The 19,106-nt window shown below is 42.2% G+C and overlaps 1 protein-coding gene across 4 annotated transcripts in view; it reads left to right on the top strand.

Moving 5' to 3' along the window:
• EXPH5 (exophilin 5) overlaps positions 1-19,106 on the top strand; it is an 81,884-nt gene that overhangs the window by 29,661 nt on the left and 33,117 nt on the right. Inside the window, exon 1 of one of the 4 annotated variants that reach the window (XM_017547070.2) lies at positions 10,372-10,502. The exons of the other annotated variants lie outside the window; for them this stretch is intronic. The gene's annotated coding sequence lies outside the window, so the exon portion shown is untranslated. Of the gene's footprint in view, positions 1-10,371; positions 10,503-19,106 lie in introns of those variants that run through there. 4 annotated transcript variants of the gene reach the window in all.

Here is a 19,106-nt window from a genome sequence, read left to right as displayed (position 1 = left end):
TGTTGCCCGGCAATCCACCAGGCTGGTAACCACAGGCTTGTGGCCTGGCTTCTCTGTTCTGCTTCTCCCTACTCACTTGCATTGCCAGGGCTGACTTTTTTCTTGCAAGTTTCCTCTCTGCCCCATCGCTTCTTCCTGTTCATGACCCTGGTGCCTCATGGCTTCTATTCATGGCACTGCTCTACAGCTTCTCACTGTGTGTCTCTCAACCATGTCTCTTTAGTTTGTCTTACTTGTCATCATGATTTTAAGACATGCCAAGAGGAAAGATCTTATTAAGTTGCTACTCAAACTCCAAAATAGAACAAATAGAATTTGCTGGGCAGCATTCTTGCTCACGTTTAGCTTTTGGGCATGAGTCTCTGGTTCAGGTGATTAGGGCGATAATGCAAAAAATGTTGGATCCCATTAGGCAAAGCACAGGAACTACCCATGACCACGGTACTATGAGTAGGACAGACTCCCAACACCTCATGGGATGCCTGTACGCTAGAAAAGTGGTCCATGTCTTTCAGACAGATCTACCACCAGGCTTAATGCATTACTTCCGTGGCTTGATCAGGTGCTGTTTTTGGGTGTTGGCAAAGAGAATAGAGATGCCAGAATGATTTAAAACAAAACAAAACAAAACAAGATGGAGGAAATCAGATCGATTTCTTTTTCTATGCCAATAACGTCAAAGGGATTCAGAGCTAAATAGATGATGACTTTTAAAAGCTAAGGTCATCGTTAATAAATAATAGGCTACCCCCATATGCATACACCCAATAAATAGCTCCTTTCTTCTATAAAGCGCACCCGGCACTACTGCTTCTTTGCATTGACATGTCTTCTCATTTTCAGGAAATAAGTTGACTATTTACAGACTGAGTTCAATTATTTTGCACCTGTTCTTGATGGACTGAAACATATTCATTTAAAGTACATAATGTCCTCCAATGTTAGTTATATTATCATTTATATCGTATAACAACACTTCTTTTAGGCCTTTTCTCCAAAGATTCATTGAGATTTCATGATAAATTATTTAATACATGATAGGGAATAATCACAAACTTGGATTATTATTGAGATTGAGAAAGAAGAATTTAGGTACTAGAATCTGAAAGTTAAAATGACAGTGAATAATAAGAACATATAACAATGACATTACCAGAAAAATAGTTTTTACACAAAATCAAATTTCATAAATAAGTTACATAATTTGGCATAGACAGATACAGTTTTACTGCTAGCAGTGCTTTATTTAATCTCCAAATACAGATTTTGTTATAGAATTATTCCAGGAGTGCTTCTCAGGAGTATGTTTTGGTAAATACGCGTAACTACACCTACAGACAAAACTTAACAAGGTCTTCTGGATGAGATAATACCATATGGAAACAATATGTTTGTTTTGAATCGCCGAGGCAGAATAACCACTCTCATGATAACATTTAGTGCAAGGATTTAAGAGGAAATATTCAAAGTTAAAGCCCTTTGGCATGTAATTCTGCAGTAATTTCTGATGAGGTGGAGTGGTTTGTCAGGTCAGTTGGTTTATCAGTAGATGGATAAAAAGGGTTTAAATGCCACACTGATCTTTGTAAGGCAGGTTTGTTTGCCAGAGAGGACTTGGAAAAGGCACCAACCATGCAGAGAAGGGTTATTTCAAGAGTTGACTCTTTAACTGATGTCAACATCAAGCTTCCTTTGACCCAGTGAGTGAATTCTGAAGTAGATATGGTTTGCAAGTCATGGACTTTCCAAACCTACACTATCCCTGATGGGAACCAAAAGCAGTAAATTCATGATGGTAACATTTAGAAAACCTCCAACATCTCCTCAGCATTCTGCATCCTAACACAAAGACTGAGATCTATCCTTTCCTCTGGCTTGCATATTTGACCAGTGTGTGTGGGTGGGGTGGGAAGGAGGATGCTGGGAATCTCATATTGCAACATTAAATTCCTTAAAGTTAAAGCAAAGTCCAGAATGTGGGATTTGCGTTGGTTTCCTAACGTCCTTAAAACCGCATGATACCAAGGGTGAATTAAGTTGAATGCAATAAAAGTGGATTTTAATTACAGTATGAGAAGTGAAAGTATTGTCGTCACCTTTCTGCTTAGACACAGAAGCAATGCATCACTTTCCTTTAACTTTATGAAATAGCGTAGGCTGCTCTTTCTGTCTTCTTTTCCTGGCAAGACAGATTCCAAGAATAAGCATTAAATTGCCTGAATATGAGAAAAAAAAAAAAACATGCTCTGCATTCTTATTAATGAAAATGAAGGAGAAATGCATATTCATATGTACCATTCTATCTTGTTACCTAACTCTACATAACTAGCAAGTACAGAGGATGTGGTCAGAATTTAGGATGTAGCTGTCTTTGGAAAGAAGCCATGAATAATATAATGAATACATTTAAGACGTTGAGATCATACACTCGGTCTATGGATGAAAACCTGCCTTGCAGATGTGCTAGTATAACAGACTTATAAGACTTAATTATGTTGTATTCTGCAGCTCTGAGAAGCTTCCTTGCACTTTTAGAATCCTGACACTCAACTGGCATTAACCCTTGCCCTACACATTTCAGTGGAAGATGTCTGAGCATCTGTATAAAGGGGAATAAGGGGGATGCAAAAGCTAAAAACTAGTTTTTCATTCTCTTGTATTCATTTGTTCGGTTATTCAACAAATATTTCTTCACTGCTTGCTGTGTGTTCAGGAAATCTGACACTTGACTTAGGGAGCTGACAATCCAGTGATGAGACAACCAGCATGCAAAAAAAGTGCAGACACTAAACAGAAGAGGCTTTCTCTAGGCATGGGTTGAATAAATCAGGCTCCTGGAAATAATCTGGAAATGACTGTTCTCACTCAACTAATATTATCATGCTGGTGGGGTGAGGGGAGTTTGAGCTAGGTAGAAGCTTAATTCTTTCACTCACCACTTAACCTCTGGCGATGCGTATAATATCTACGTCACTGGATTCCTGTGGTGATTAAATGAAATAATCTAGCTGGAAGAGCCCAGCACCATAGCTGTCATATAAAGCATGTTTACCAGTGAGTTCTAGGCTCACTTTCTGCCTCAGGAAACAATATATGTTTACAGTGAGGAGGTTCCCATCACCTTCACCAGCAGCATGGAGGTACCAGAAATGATACCAAATATTGCCTTCATGTTCCATAAAGTTATTGTCAGTTGCAATCTGGAATCATGTGTGTTTTCCTAGTCGTTTCATTTTAATCATGTGATGCATCCAGACAGGAGCATCAGAAAATTCAAAGGAAGTGAAAGAAAGGACTATAGACACAAGAGAACAATATATCAGACTTGGACTTCTGAGGCTGAAATACAGAGGCCCAAGGGAGACAGAGTTGGAAACTATGGGATCTGAGCTAAACATGGGTTTATTGACCACATTCTTAAATAGTGGGGCATACCCTCTGCAACCTTAGCAAAAGTGTGCTTAGAATCACAAAAAAAGTGGGAAGTCTAGTGCAGTGGTGTGTGCCCGTAGTCCTAGCTATTTGGGAGGCTAAGGCACGAGAATAGCTTGAGCTTGGGGGTTCAAGGCCAGCCAGGTCAACATAGTGAGACCTGTCTCTAAAAAAATAAAGTTTAAAAAGCAGGGGCTGGGCACAGTGGCTCACATCTGTAATTCTAGTACTTTGGAAGTCTGAGGCATGTGGATCACTTAAGATCAGGAGTTGAAGACCAGCCTGGACAACACAGTGAAACCCCATCTCTACAAAAAAAGACAAAAATTAGCCAGATGTGGTGGTAGGCACCCGTAATCCCAGCTACTCAGGAGGCTGAGGCAGGAGAATTGCTTGGGCCTGGGAGGCGGAGGTTGGAGTGAGCCAAGATTATGCCATTGCATCCCAACCTAGGTGATAGAGGTGCCTGCCACCACACTTGGCTAATATTTTGTATTTTTAGTGGAGACAGGGTTTTGCCATGTTGGCCAGGCAGGTCTTGAACTCCTGACCTCAAGTGATCCATTCTCCTCAGCCTCCCAAAGTGCTGGGATTATAGGCATGAGCCACTGTGCCTGGCCCTGGTTTAGTTTTCTTAATCTCATTAATTTTCTTTTGAAATCAGCTTCTTCACTCATTTACTTTCTTATTGATTATATCTCTTGTACCCTATTAAAATATAATCTAAGAGCATGAGGACCTTGCCTGTCTTGTTTTCTTGAAAGATGTCTGACATAGGGTAGAGACTCGGCCCTTGGTGATCAAGTGAATAAATCTGAGTTTGGGAAATTCTCTTTTCTCTGGACCTGCATTTCTCCAACCATAAAATTAGGGGGCCGAACTAGAGGCTATCAAGGATGCTTTCCCACTTTTTATTTTTTTTACTTTTTTGAGACAGAAAAGTAAAAAAAAATAAAAAGTGGGAAAGCATTTCTTGGCTCAATCCATGCTATACTGGGGCGGCTGAGACACAAGAACTGCCTGAACCCAGAATGTGGAGGTTGCAGTGAGCCGAGATCATGCTATTGCACTCCAGCCTGCGTGACAGAGCCAGACTCCAAAAAATGAAAGACAGAGAGAGAAGGAAGGAAGGAATGAATGACAGAAGGAAGGAAGGAAGGGGAAGAAAGAAAGAAAGAAAGAAAGAAAGAAAGAAAGAAAGAAAGAAAGAAAGAGAGAGAGAGAGAGAGAGAGAGAGAGAGAGAGAGAAAGAAAGAAAGAAAGAAAGAAAGGAAGGAAGGAAGGAAGGAAGGAAGGAAGGAAGGAAGGAAGGAAGGAGAAAGAAAGAGAAAGAAAGAAAGAAAGAAAGAAAGAAAGAAAGAAAGAAAGAAAGAAAGAAAGAAAGAAAGGAAGAAAGAAAGAAAGAGAAAGAAAGAAAGAAAGAAAGAAAGAAAGAAGGGGAGAGAAAGAAAGAAGAGAATTAAACCAAGTAATTTGATAGAAAGCAACTGAATATGGGAGAAAGAATAATATATTTTGAAGGGGTGGGGGGCCTCTCTAAAGATGTGACATTTTATCTAAGGCCTAAATGACACAAAGTCATAGCCATGTGACAAAATAGGGAAGAGCATTTCAGGTGCCAGGAACAAGTCTGAAGCCCAATGGGAGCCAGCTTGGCTTGTTTGAGGGAAAAAAGGAAGCCAAATGCTGAGTGGAGAGGAAAGAGGTGTAATTAAAAGTGGTAGAAAAGGTAGAAGGTCAGACACTATGTAGCCTTGAAGACCACAGAGATTGACATTGTATTTACATATGATGAGAAGCTACTGGAGGGATTTAAGCATGCATGGCATGACACATCTTACATTTACAAAAAATCATGTTCAATAAAATTGATGGGGGCCAGGCCTGATGGCTCACACCTGTAATCTCAGCACTCTAGGAGGCCGAGGTGGGCGGATCACCTGAGGTTGGGAGTTTGAGACAAGCCTAACCAACATGGAGAAACCCCATTTCTATTAAAAATACAAAATTAGCTGGGCCTGGTAGCACATGCCTGAAATCCCAGCTACTCGGGAGGCTGAGGCAAATTACTTGAACCTGGGAGGCAGAGGTTGCAGTAAGCTGAGATGGTGCCATTGCACTCCAGCCTAGGCAACAAGAACGAAACTCCGTCTCAGAAAAAAAAGGGGGTAGAAAAGGCAGAAGGTCAGACACTATGTAGCCTTGAAGACCACAGAGTTTGGCAATGTATTCTAAGCATGATGAGAAGCTACCAGAAGAATTTAAGTCGGGGGTGACATGATATATCTTACATTTACTAAAAATTATGTTCAGTGAAATTGATGGGGGCCAGGCCTGATGGCTCACGCCTGTAGTCCTAACACTTTGGGAGGCCAAGGTGAGCAGATCACTTGAGGCCAGGAGTTCGAGACCAGCCTGACCAACTTGGCAAAACCCTATCTCTACTAAAAATACAAAATTAGCTGGGCATGGTGCCACATGTCTGTAATCCCAGCTACTTGGGAGGAGGCTGAGGCAGGAGAATTGCTTGAACCTGTGAGGCAGAGGTTGCAGTGAGCCAAGATCACGCCACGGCACTCTAGCCTAGGTGACAGAGCAAGACTCCATCTAAAAACAAACACAACCAAAATAAATCATAAACCATAAAATTGGTGAGATGTCACTGTTTTGTACTGATCTCCTCCCGCACTAGAGCCCAGTAGATCAAACCAAAATGGAATCACTCTAAGTGCTACATAATCAAACTGAAACTTAAAAAACAAAAACAGGCAAATCTCCGAATAGCCCAGCTTTTCAAAGAACACATACAGGAAAAAAAAAAAAAAAAAAAAAAAAAAAAAAAAAAAAAAAAAAAAAAAACAAAAAAAAAAAAAAAAAAAAAAAAAAAAAAAAACCCAGCAGACTGACAACTAATCGCAAAGGGCCCAGTCAACCAGAGCACACATGATAAGGAAGGTTCCCCTGCTTTAACCTTCACAGGGAATACAGGGAAAGTAACCTGAAGTAGGCTAATGTTAATCAGCCCACTTTTTTTATTATGCTGTTTTATTGGTCCTGCTCAAGCTATCTTGTAAAAACTGACTGTTCTGCCAGGCAAGATGCTGCTCCATTCAAAAATCACTAATAAATGCCAATTAGATCTTTAAAACTCTTTAGTCATCCCTCTTGCTCCTGTGTGGAGCCTGGATGGAAGAGCCAGGGTAGAAGCAAGGAGACCGATAGAGGCTTGTATTAGTCCATTCTCACACTGCTATGAAGACATACCTGAGACTGGGTAATTTATAAAGGAAAGAGGTTTGATTGACTCACAGTTATGCATGGCTTGGGAGACCTCAGGAAACTTACAAATATGGCGGGAAGGGGAAAAATACATGTCCTTCTTTACATGGCGGCAGGAGAGAGACGTGCTGAGTGAAGTGGGGTAAACACCTTATAAAACCATCAGATCTCCTGAGAACTCATTCACTATCATGAGAACAACATAGGGGAACCGCCCCCATGATCTAATCGCCCCCCATGAGGTCCCGCCCCCAACATATGGGGATTACAGTTCAGGATACAATTCAAGATGAGATTTGGAGTGCGGACACAGCCAAACCATATCAGGGCTCCTGCAGACATCCAGGTGAGAGATGGTGGTGGCTTGATGCAGGGAGATGACTGTGTACATACTTGCTGGACTGCAAGCTCCAGAAAGGTGAGAATGTCTCTTTTGTACACTAATGTGTTCCAAGCTGCTAGAACACTGTATAATATATAGTAAATGCTCAATAAATGTTAGTTGAATCAATAAATGGTTATTTTCTGAAATTAGAATCCAGGTTTAAGATAAATAAAAGCATAAGCTGTTCGTGTATGCGGAAATAGTATGACTTATTTAGGTTTGGAATAGTATGTGTTTTTAGACCTTTTAATAAAGTACATGGAATATTTTTGTAACTGTGTGGCCCAAGCCGCGGCATTGGCCAGTGCATTCACTGCAGTGTGAGAGCTAGCGGGGTGACTACAGGCAGTGAGCCTCACCCAGTGCACTCCTCTGGTCTGTGTTTGTGAACATCTGCACTGCAGCTTGTTTTCTCACGATCATGCTGTTGGTTTAAGTACAACACGGAAATCCAGGAGTGGGTCTGTTGGCCCTTTGCCAAATAGCTGATGCTTTTGAGCTTCTTTACAGGATAAGGAAACCTGAGGATGATTCTCTCTCTTTTTTTGTGGGGGGAGATAGGGTCTTACTCTGTCACCCAAGGCTGGAGTGCAGTGGCACAATCTTGGCTCACTGCAACCTCTGCCACTTGGCTTCAAGTGGTTCTCCTGCCTCAGCCACCCAAGTAGCTGGGACTACAGGCGCCCGCCACCACACCTGGCTAATTGTTTTGTATCTTTAATAGAGACGGGGTTTTGCCATGTTGTTCAGGCTACTCTCAAACTCCTGACATCAAGTGATCTACCCATTTTGGCCTCCCAAAGTGCTGGGATTACAGGCCTGAGCCACTGTGCCCAGCTATGATTCTCTTTGCTACCATAAACCTCTTTTGTGTTGGGAGTGGTGATACATAATTCCCACCTTCAACCCCATAATCCTTCCACCACCTTTACCAACCATCCTGTACATTTCACAGGTCACAATGACAGTGCTTCATTTGTTCCAGGCACAGCTGTATGGGCCTTACATGCGTTCACTTCACTAATCCTCACAAATGCTCCAGGAGATGTTATTACTCTTATCCCCCCTTTACGAATGTGCAAACTGAGATACAGAGAGGTTAGAATTACAGAGTTAATAAAGATCAGGGTGGCTGGGCATGGTGGCTCACAACTCTAATCCCAGCACTTTGGGAGGCTGAGGAGGGAGGACCACTTGAGGCCAGGAGTTTGAGACCAGCCTGGCCAACATGGCGAAACACTGTCTACAAAAATTAGTTGGGCATGGTGGTGCCTGCTACTCAGGACGCTGAGTAAGGAGAATCTCTTTAATCTGGGAGGTGAAGGTTGCAGTGAGCTAAGATTGCACAACTGCCCTCCAGCCTGTGCAACAGAGAGAGACCCTATCTCCAAAAAAATAAAAAATAAAAAAAGGTCAGGGGCCACATTCATCCCAGAAAGTCTGATTTCAATTTAGCCTCTCAGTATTTTAGTTTCTTCATTGGTAAAATAGGGATAATATTATCTGCCTTCACAAGGGTTCTTGTGAAAATTAAATTAGTTAATATATGTAACATGCCTGGCTCAGGGTAAGCACTGTGTAACTATTAGCTATGATTAGCTTTCCAGTATTATTCCTATGGAAAATTACTTTCTACACACATGATTTTGTGTACAGGATCACATCTTGCACTTATGTCAAGTATCCACTGATTTGCTTCACAATGATGGCAGAATAAGTGTGTAGAATTCATTTATTGTCCCCCAGAGTGAGCAAATCTATACTGATGGACCATGAGTCTGGGATCCTGATAGGTTCCAGGGATACCAAAACAAATGAGACACAGCACCTGTCCTCAAGGAGCTGACAGCCTGGTGACACATCCAAACAGGTACATGACAAGTAATTCAATATAATTTGGTAAATACAGAAATGACAGTGGGTGATTTCCGAGCTGGCTCAGGTAAAAGGTATAAATTCAAAAAGAGATCATGTAAACCTAGGAAGACAGAAGAACCCTGAGAAGCTACAAGACAGACTGACACTTAAACCCTAAGTCTGACCTCAGGGTGGACACCTAGTGTTTTCTACAGTACCTTCTGGAGGGTGACTGTTGGTAAAGGGTGACTATGGGTGAGGGACCTATCACCGCGATCTGAACCAGATAGGAATTACACATCCTTATTGTTAAGTTTTCTTAGAAAACTTATCTTTTCTGTCTACTGTGAGTTTGTGTTTTGTAAAAAGAAACATCCAGGAAGGGTGCAATGGTCAATTTTTTTTTTCTGGGACAGAGTCTCATTCTGTCCCCCATGCTGGAGTGCAGTGGCATGAACTTGGCTCACGGCAACCTCCCGCCTCCCCAGTTCAGAGATTCTCCTGCCTCAGAGTCCCCAAGTAGCTGGGATCACAGGTGTCCACCACCACGCATGGCTAATTTTTTTGTATTTTTAGTAGAGACAAGGTTTCGCCATGTTGGCCAGGCTGGTTTAGAAACTCCTGACCTCAAGAGATCTGCCCACCTCGGCCTCCCAAAGTGCTAGCCGCACCAGCCTTTGTTCTTCTTTTCTTTCACCCAGGTTGGAGTACAGTGGCACCATCTGGGCTCACTGCAGCTTTGACCTCCTGAGCTCAGATTCTTTCACCTCAGCTTGAATAGCTAAGATTTCAGGCACGCACTAGCACGCCCAGCTAGTTTTGTTCATTTGTTTGGGGTTTTTTGTAGAGACAGAGTCTCACTATGTTGCCACAGCTGGTCTTGAACTCCTGGGCTCAAGCAATCCTTCCACCTTGGCCTCCCAAAGTGCTGGCGTTACAGGCGTGAGCTACCATACAGTGGTCAATTTTTAAAATACAGAAAATATTGCTTTTTATCCTAGAGTAAATTCGTGGAGTTGAAGTGGGCTTCATTACCCAGCTTGGCCTGAAAGCTGGTGCCATTATTTTGTTGCCTCTGAGTCCTAAAGGGCTGTTACTCTTGCTATTGTTGCTTGCTGGCTGGCTTTGTAAAGTTTACCACTTTTCCTTGTCTGAGCTTTCCTTCCTTCAGACTTCTGTGATTTTAACTTTACCCTTATGAAAAGAACACATTTTTCAACACACTTGCTTGCTTTTTCTAATCCTTGCCCCTCTCTGAGTCTTGGCCGTGGGCTAAACCAAAGAACAGGCTCTGAGGTCAGGGACAAAGGCTCTCAAATAACAATCTTTTCAGATCGACAGGGAGAGAGACCAGGCCCCGGATTATAAAGCTGCTGGTGCAGCCGCTGAACCACAGGGCTTTTGCTTCCTTCTCTCCGCCTGTTCCTGACTGGGAACACTCAGCAGTTGTTCTAAAGCTTTGCCTGGAGGTTGAGCTATAAGAAACCTGTTACCTGGAAGTATCACCTTTCTGGAGTAGGAGAACAAAAGGCCACACTTTCCCCAGTTGGTGAGTCTCCCTTGTGGCTTCAGGGTTTTGAAAAGGCTCCTGCTTGGACATCCTGATCCATCCTCCGTTACCGCCCTGGCCCGACGTTTAAGCCCTGACTCGGGATATAGTTCCTGCCCCACCGCCTCCATTTGTGCTTTTCCGTGTGTCGTGGTTGCTGGGCAGTATGAAACAAAATTATGTTTGGATTCCTGTGTAGGAGGAAAACTTTAATACTTCTTTGATCTGCAAATCAAGTGACAAAATCACTTTTACAGGATTTGGTGTAATTGGAAACTTCATTCTGCGGTTGGCTGATGGCTGAACTTGTAGGGGATCGAGGGACTATTTGTCAAGACGTCCTCGAAGGCTAGGGTAGAGGGTTGATAGAGATCAGGATGCTTAGCTGCCTGGAAGGCAGAACAAGGCAGAGCAAGACGATCAGGTCTGCGAAGGTCAGCTGTAAAAGAAAAAACGATGTGTGTACAAGGGAGTAAGAAAAGTGAAGGAGAAATGTCAGGGAGGAGATAAAAAGAGAAGTGAGAACATCAAAAAGAGGAGCTGATGCTCTTGACAAGAGGAGCTGATAAAGGGAACTATTTTGAGAAATATTTGAGAGTGTTCTGACCAGAAAATGGAAGCTATTCCTGTTTTCTGGGCTTAGGAAATTGTTTGCTTTCAGAACTTGCAAAACTGCTCTCTCTTCAATCATATTTGAATTCTCATTACTGCCTGCTTAATTGGCAAAAGTCACTGTAAGTTTATATCAATTGCATTATTAGTGCGGTTAGTAATACCCACAGACAATGAGATATATGGTTAGGAGAACACGGACTTTAGATTCAGAGGCATGTGGGTTCACATCTCAGTTCAGCAGCTCCGGCCAAACTTCTTTCTGTAAATGAGGACAATACTGGAGTGGTGTGAGGGTGAGAATTGGCAATAAGGACTGCAAAATCCAGGAGATGGCAGGAGCTCCATTCATATCATCTGCTATTATTTTTTTATAGGTATTATTTCACCCGAAGACAAGTTGTTTGACCAGATTATATCTGGAGACCTCTTTTGGCTTTATAAGCTTTCTCAATGATTTGGATGTGATGTAGGAATGCTGAGGATTTTCTGACCATTGATTTCAGACTAGAAGATATCTTGGGGATAATCTCATCTATGTCCATGTTTCTTTCAACTTGTACATAACCAACCATCCCCAAATTTATTTTTTTTTATTTATTTTTTGAGACGAAGTCTTACTCTGTTGCCCAGGCTGGAGGGCAGTGGTGCAATCTTGGCATATTGTCACCTCCGCTTCCCAGGTTCGAGTAATTCTCCTGCCTCAGCCTCCTGAGTAGCTGATTACAAGCATGCACCATCACGCCCAGCCAATTTTTGTATTTTTAGTAGAGACAGGGTTTCTCCATGTTAGCCAGGCTGGTCTTGAACTCCTGGCCTCAAGTGATCCACCCGCCTCGGCCTCCCAAAGTGCTGGGATTTCAGGTGTAAGCCACGACTCCCAGTCTCACCCTAAAATTTAAAGGCTTAAAACTACTTCTGTTTATTAGCTTACCAGTCCGTGGGCTAGCCGTTTGGGCTGGACTCAGCTGGGTAGGTTTCCTGGGATCACTCATTGGGCACCACCATGACAGCTCAGCTGGATCTGGGTGGTCTAAGACACTTTCACTCACGTGTTGGGTAGTTGGCAATGGTTCCCTGCCGGGCCTCTCTCTGTGTATGGTCTCGTCCTCAAGGAGACTAGCCCAGGCTTCCTTATACACAAGTCTCAAGGTTCCAAGAGGAAGAGAACAGAAGCTGTAAGATCCCTTGAGGCCTGGACTCAGAAGTCTCAGTTTCACTTCCATCATATTCTATTGGTCTAAGCAAGTGCAAGTCTGGCCCAGATTCCAGGAGGAGGTGAAAGAGACCCCGCCTCTTAATGGCAGTTGTCCTGGGTCAGTCAGTCTTCAAAGGCCAGAACTATTCTGTTTTGCTTCCTTGGTAATGGTAAACACAGTGCCATCACTGACTACCTGAACATTGAATTTTCTGGCTGTTGACTGTACCTGTTTATCCACTTTCCTGACAACCATTAAGAAAGAGGTAAAAGAGACCTCGCCCCTTAAGAGTGGCAAAGAGTCACATTGTCAAGGAATGTACCTCCAGGAATGATAGGAACTGCGGAGGAATTCTTTGCAAACAGTCTACCCATCATTTATTCCTCTTTGACAAATGGGGAAAGAAAAACCAGGAAAGTTAAATACTTGTCCAAGATCACCCAGCTAGAACCTGATCCTCCTTCTGGGCTCTGTCTCCTATCTGATAGTAACTCAAGAATGGGCCAGGGAGGGTGGATTAACAAGGAGCAGATAAGCGGGGCCAAAGAATTACTTACAAACAAAGAATGGGAGATAAATGGACAGCTATCATTTACTGAGCACGTTTCTAAATGGTTAGTCCATAATTAATTCATCACGGAAAAAAGATGGGCACAAAGCCTTGCTCAGAATAAAGACAAAAGTGACTAGCAAAGGTCATCAAGAGCTAAGTTGGGAAAGACAAAGAAGAGGAGAGGGAGTTGGGTGTCATAACTCAAAACTGGAAATAAAGGAAAAATAAGTTTAACTCAGGAATAGGAATATAAAAGGAGTGGCGTGTTCAAGAGGTGCTAGGATGAAATCCAAGTCAGCATTCCGCAGATGGATTTATGTGAATGAAGAAAGGACATTTTGACTTGGAGCAGAGGGATGGGCCTCTGGCCTAGCAAGAAAAGACCTGATTTAATTTAATCAAGTTGATCACCCTCAGGGTAAAACAAATTAGAAGTGTTGACAACAGTCCCTTGTGATATGTTGAGTCAAGTGGGACTAATTAAGCAGGCAAGCTGTGTATTAGTAATTTCCCTGTATGTATGTCATTCTCAACCCTGAGGTTCTCATTGGCATAAAGTAGACTGTGCGTCCCAATTGGCGCTGAATATGTAACAAGAGGAAGAGCCTTGTGCAGGCTGGTTATGAAGTTGATTGAATTCTGCTTACAAACAAATGTTATCTCTGTCAAACTGAGGCTATCAGAAATAGAAAGTACTGTCCTCAAGTTTCATGTCACTGCACTTCCACTGTATGTTTAGAATCTTTTCTTACTCGCAAATGTTGAGCTTATTTGATATTTTATTTTTTTTAGTAAATGGATGAATCTAAACCATTGATTTGATCATTGTTGTGCTCCTTTTAGTACCAAAAGCTCAGTTAACCATTATAAATGTACAAACTACACTTAATAGGGCTCTTGAGTGTGTAGGGTTAAGAAGATGAGTTACAGGTACCCAGGGAGTTTGAGTTTAGACTTTTATGTTATAGTTTCCCTTCCTGGGTCGCCCTTACGTCAAAGGCCAGAACTATTTCTGTGTTGCTTCCTTGATAACAGTAAACGTGGTGCCGTTATCGACCTGAACCTTGAATATTCTGGTTGATGACTGCACCTGTTCATCATTATCCTGACACCCATCCCAGAGTCATCCTTAAAATATTTCTGCTTTAAAAATATTTGAATTTTTTTAAAATCTTGCCCTCTTCATGTATGTGTATGCCACTGTTGTCTGAACTTCATTTCTCACTATCTTCAGGAAACAAATACTAGCATAAGCACATCCACAGATGATGTCTATTTCACTTCCAACAGCCCTGTCCAGAGTAAGGTCTGAATAGCTCAACATTCCAAATTTCATCAAAATGAAAGTTAATCTCATCATTATAATATCATGACCAAAAAAAGAAAAAAAGCTCAAAAACTTTCTTATTTAAAACACATAAGAAAAATTAGCTTTTTAAAAATTAAAAAGTTCTTATTCCAATAAAGAACTTTGAGACACTGATTTTTGTTTTAAAGACAGAGTTTGACTCTCTTGCCCAGGCTGGAGTACAGTGGTGTAATCTTGGCTCATTGCAACCTCCTTCTCCTGGGTTTAAGTGATTATCCTGCCTCAGCCTTCCAAGTAGCAGGGATTACAGGCACCCACCACCAAGCTTGGCTAATTTTGTATTTTTAGTAGAGACAGGGCTTCACCATGTTGGCCAGGCTGGTCTCGAACTCCTGACTTCAGGTGATTCACCTGTCTCAACCTCCCAAAGACATGAACCACCACGCCCAGTTGAGACACTGATTTATAAATTGACAAAACATACAATTTTCAAATCACAAAATGTAATTACTAAACAGACATGAGGGGAGGGTTCAAACCTTGCTCTTGTCAAATAAGTGTAACATATTTCATTAAACAAAGAACATAAAGATTTTTTAAAAGAAAAATAATCACTAACAATTATAAATAATACCACCAAAATATTAAATTAGGCAAATACAAATACTTGATAATACCTTGTCTTCCAAGGATGCCTAGCAGCAGACTTGTACATTGCTGGCATAAGTGATATTGCTACAGCTATTTTGGTATTATGTATAAAGAATTAAAAAAGGGGCTGGTCTCCATGGTTTAAGCCTGTAATCCCAGCACTTTGGGAGGCCAAGGTGTAAGGATCTCTTGAGGCCAAGAGTGAGAGACCAGCCTGGGTAACAGAGTGAGACCTTCATCTCTACAAAAAATGGAAATATTAGCTGGGCATAGTAGCGTACTACTGTAGTCCTAGCTACTCGGGAGGATGAGGCAGGAGGGTCATTTGAGCCCAGGACTTTGAGGCTACAGTGAGCTATGTCCACTCCAGGCTGGACAACAGAGTGAGATCCTGTCTCTAGAAAAAATAAAATTTAACTTTAAAAAAAAATCACAAAAATGTTTTGACTCTTTGACCCAATCATTCTACTTTAGTGTCTGACAGAGACACTGTAAAAATAGAAAATGCACGATGATATTTATTACAGCAATATTTATATGAAAAATCTTACTGCCCTGCATCAGGAGAATAATAAATAAAGGATGGAAAACATACTAGCTTGAATATTATGCAAATACTTAATGATTGCTCTGAAGATGAATGATGTTAAAGGTGTTATTTAAATTTTGGTAATATTAAGTTTTTGCAGTGTTAACTTTTGGGTTTTAAAAGATTATATATGCATGATCTCTGTGAGTGGCATCTTCTATGCACTTATGTAAATTAGATGTCTGGGAATCTTCCTTGACTTGTCTCTACCCCTACTCCCCAAAACGCCATCACTTGGGGGTTGCTTTTCCCCTCTAAGTCACCCGGAACACTTTCCTCTTTTCTCCAGCTTCCCCACCACCATCCTGGTTCAAGCAGACACCTCTTTTGTTTAGACTCTACAAGTATCCGGACTGGTCTTCTGCCCTCCACTAGAACCCACTCTCTACCTGAAGCTAGGATGGTTCTTTTTTCTTGAGACAGAGCCTCACTCTGTTGCCCAGGCTGGAGTACAATGGCTCGATCTCAGCTCACTGCAACCTCCGCCTCCCAGGTTCAATAATTCTCCTGCCTCAGCCTCCCAAGTAACTGGGACTACAGGCGCCTGCCACTACACCCAGCTAACTTTTGTATTTTTAGTAGAGACAGGGTTTCACCGTATTGGCCAAGCTGGTCTCAAACTCCTGACCTTGTGATCCGCCTGTCTCGGCCTCCCAAAGTGCTGGGATTACGGGTGTGAACCACTACACCCAGCAGTAGGATGGTCTTTTAAAAATGCAAATCCAATGTCCCTTGCCCCTGCTGAGCCGTCAATCATTGTTCCATGACCTCTAATGCTATGTTATCCAACAGCTGCCTCTCTCCCTTTCTGCTGGGCTTGGGCTTCCTCTCCATCTCTGCACTCCAGCTACACAGACCTTTTTTCAGTTCCTTGCTTCTTTCCTTGGGGCACTTGTTGCTCTATGGAGGCTACCCCTCTGCCTGGAAAGCTCTCTCCCAGACCCTCCTGCCACGACCCTTTGGCCTCATACTTCATCCTTCATTCTTCCAGCCCTATGTCATCTCAGGGAAACTTTCACTGGTGGAGCCTCAGCCCAGGTCTAGTTGTTATATGCTCTCTTAGCAGCTATTTGCTGGTTTTTTTTAGACAAGGTCTCACTCTGTTGCCCAGGCTGGAGCCCAGTGATGTGATCCTAGTCACCGCAGCCTCCAACTCCTGGGCTCAAGGGATCCTCCTGCCTCAGCTTCCTAAACAGCTGGGACTACAGGAGCATACCACTACAGCTGGCCAATTTTAAAATTTTTTGTAGAAATGAGTTTTCACTATGTTGGCCAGGCTGGTCGCTTACTCCTGGTCTCAAGTGATCCTCCTACCTTTCCTCCCATAGCATTGAAATTACAGACAAGAGCAACCACACCCAACCCTATTTACTTTTTTAATGTTTCCCACACACACACACACCCATCCCAGCAGAATTTAAATCCCATAAAGGCAGGGACTTGTTCACTGCTCTTTGCCTGGGGTTCAAATGTGTGTTGAGTGAATAAGTCATATTTACCACTATTTGTTACCTTATGTCAATATTGTTATTGGATTCATATCTGTCTCTTCTATAGACTGTAATTTCTCTAGGGTGGGAGCACTATCTGCTTTGCTCATCATTGGATGCCAGCATTTGCACCATAGGAGGCCTTTCACAAACGTACACTGAGTATTATACATATACCTCAGCATCCCAAGTAGCTGGGACCACAGGTTCAAGCCAGCACGGCTGGCTAACTTTTAAGTTTTTTGTAGAGACAGGGTCTCACCATGTTGCCCAGAATGGTCTTGAATTCCTGGACTCAAGCAGACCTCCTGCCTCAGCCTCCCAAAGTGCTGGGATTACTGTTGTGAGCCACCACACCCAGCCAGGATATATTTCATCACAGTTGTGTGAGAAATGAGGCAGAAAAATCACCCTGAAAGAGTAATATTGACTGTGTTCAGATTACGACAATATTACTGATTTCTTTCTATCCCCAAAAAAAATTAATGGAAAGGTGACAACACAAATAAAAATTCACAGTTAAACAAAAAGAAGAAATAGTTCCATATATTGTACACATTGAATAATAAAAAAGCTAAAAAAAATAAAGTAAGCTAAAAATAGAAATGATACCTATAATTATTCTACTCTAAAACATCAGGTGTTTTCCTTTTTTTTTTTTTTTTTTTTTGGTGTGCCCAAGAGGTGGATCATTCTACATAGCTATAATCATAGATAAATGTTGTATTTTCGTTTTCCTGCTTCATTTTTGTCATGTGCATTTTCCTAGGATTCTATGTTGCCCACATAATTATTGTCAGCAACTACATGATGCTCAGTTAAATTAATGCTCTTGGGGTGGGGTTATTACTTTAAGATAAATTTCCTGGAGTGGAATTCAAAGTGTATGAGTACTTTCAGAGAAATGCATACTTCTGGCTTCATTAGCCAGAACACAGAAAAGAAGCAGTCAGTGGTGGATACATACATAAGCATGGAAGGAAAGCTTGAAGTACGATTAAGTGAACTGTGATTATTTCTGGGCTCGGCATGGTGGCTCATGCTTATAATCTTAACACTTTGAGAGGTTAAAGCGGGAGGATTGCTTGAGGCCAGGAGTTCAAGGCAAGCCTGGGCAACAGAATGAGATTCTGTCTCTACAAAAATTAGTCAGGGACGGTGGTCCCAGCTACGAGAGGCTGAGGCCAGAGGATCACTTGAGCCTAGGAGGTCAAGGCTTCAGTGAGCTATATTCGCACCACTGCACTCCAGCCTGGGCAACAGAGCGAATCGTTGTCTCTAGAAATAAATGCATAAATAAATAAAAATTGTAAAAAGAGAGTCAATATTACATCAAGCCTGTTCGGGGGGAAATGTGGTTTATATGCATCTTTCTAAGTCAAGTAGCTTGACTGTCTTCTGAAACGAGACTGATGTTTTCAGAAACAGAGAAGAGTGCTGCTGGCTTTTGGGGAACTAACAATTAGGGAGGGCTCCAAAGAAGTGGAGGTTGTGTACAAATGTGGGGCATTAGTAAGTGAGGTGTCCATAAGTTAGAGGCAGCCACTATTGGTTAGAAGCAGATACTTACAGTCTCTTAGTTTGCTGTTAGTAAACGAAGTAGCAATAGAGACAGGAGTACCAGGCATCAGAGGGCGGAAATGGCAGAAAAGGAGCCACCGATGCAAATTCTGTAAGTTGAACATGGCAATTGCTGTCTAATACTTTGCAAAATGCAAGTCTGGGCAGGGTGACCTCTGGCTTCTTTCTTGAATATTTTATAAAAGAGCAGTTTCATAGCCTCAAGCAGGAGCCTGAGTTGCAACCCTCAGTTCATTGCCTTTTAACTCCAAATTTGCCACTTTACAGATATCTTGCTCATCACCTCCTTAACAAAACAAAGACCCTAACACTTGTGCTTTATGGCAGACCCTGGATAAAGGATAACAGCTGCTGAGCCAAGTGGAATACTTTATTTCCCAAGACTGGAATCCAACAACATGCCTAACTTTTCCATCAGTGTTGTGGAAAAGCAACCACTCTGGCCAGGCACGGTGGCTCATGCCTGTAATCCCATCACTTTGGGAGGCCAAGACAGGGGGATCACCTGAAGTTGGGAGTTTGAGATCAGCCTGACCAACATGGAAAAACCCCACCTCTACTAAAAATAAAAAATTAGATGGGCATGGTGGCACATGCCTGCAATCCCAGCTACTGGGGAG

The sequence above is a fragment of the Cebus imitator genome, unplaced genomic scaffold (genome assembly GCF_001604975.1).
Source record: "Cebus imitator isolate Cc_AM_T3 unplaced genomic scaffold, Cebus_imitator-1.0 Scaffold194, whole genome shotgun sequence".
NCBI lineage: Eukaryota > Metazoa > Chordata > Mammalia > Primates > Cebidae > Cebus > Cebus imitator.
This window is presented reverse-complemented; position numbering and strand designations above follow the sequence as displayed.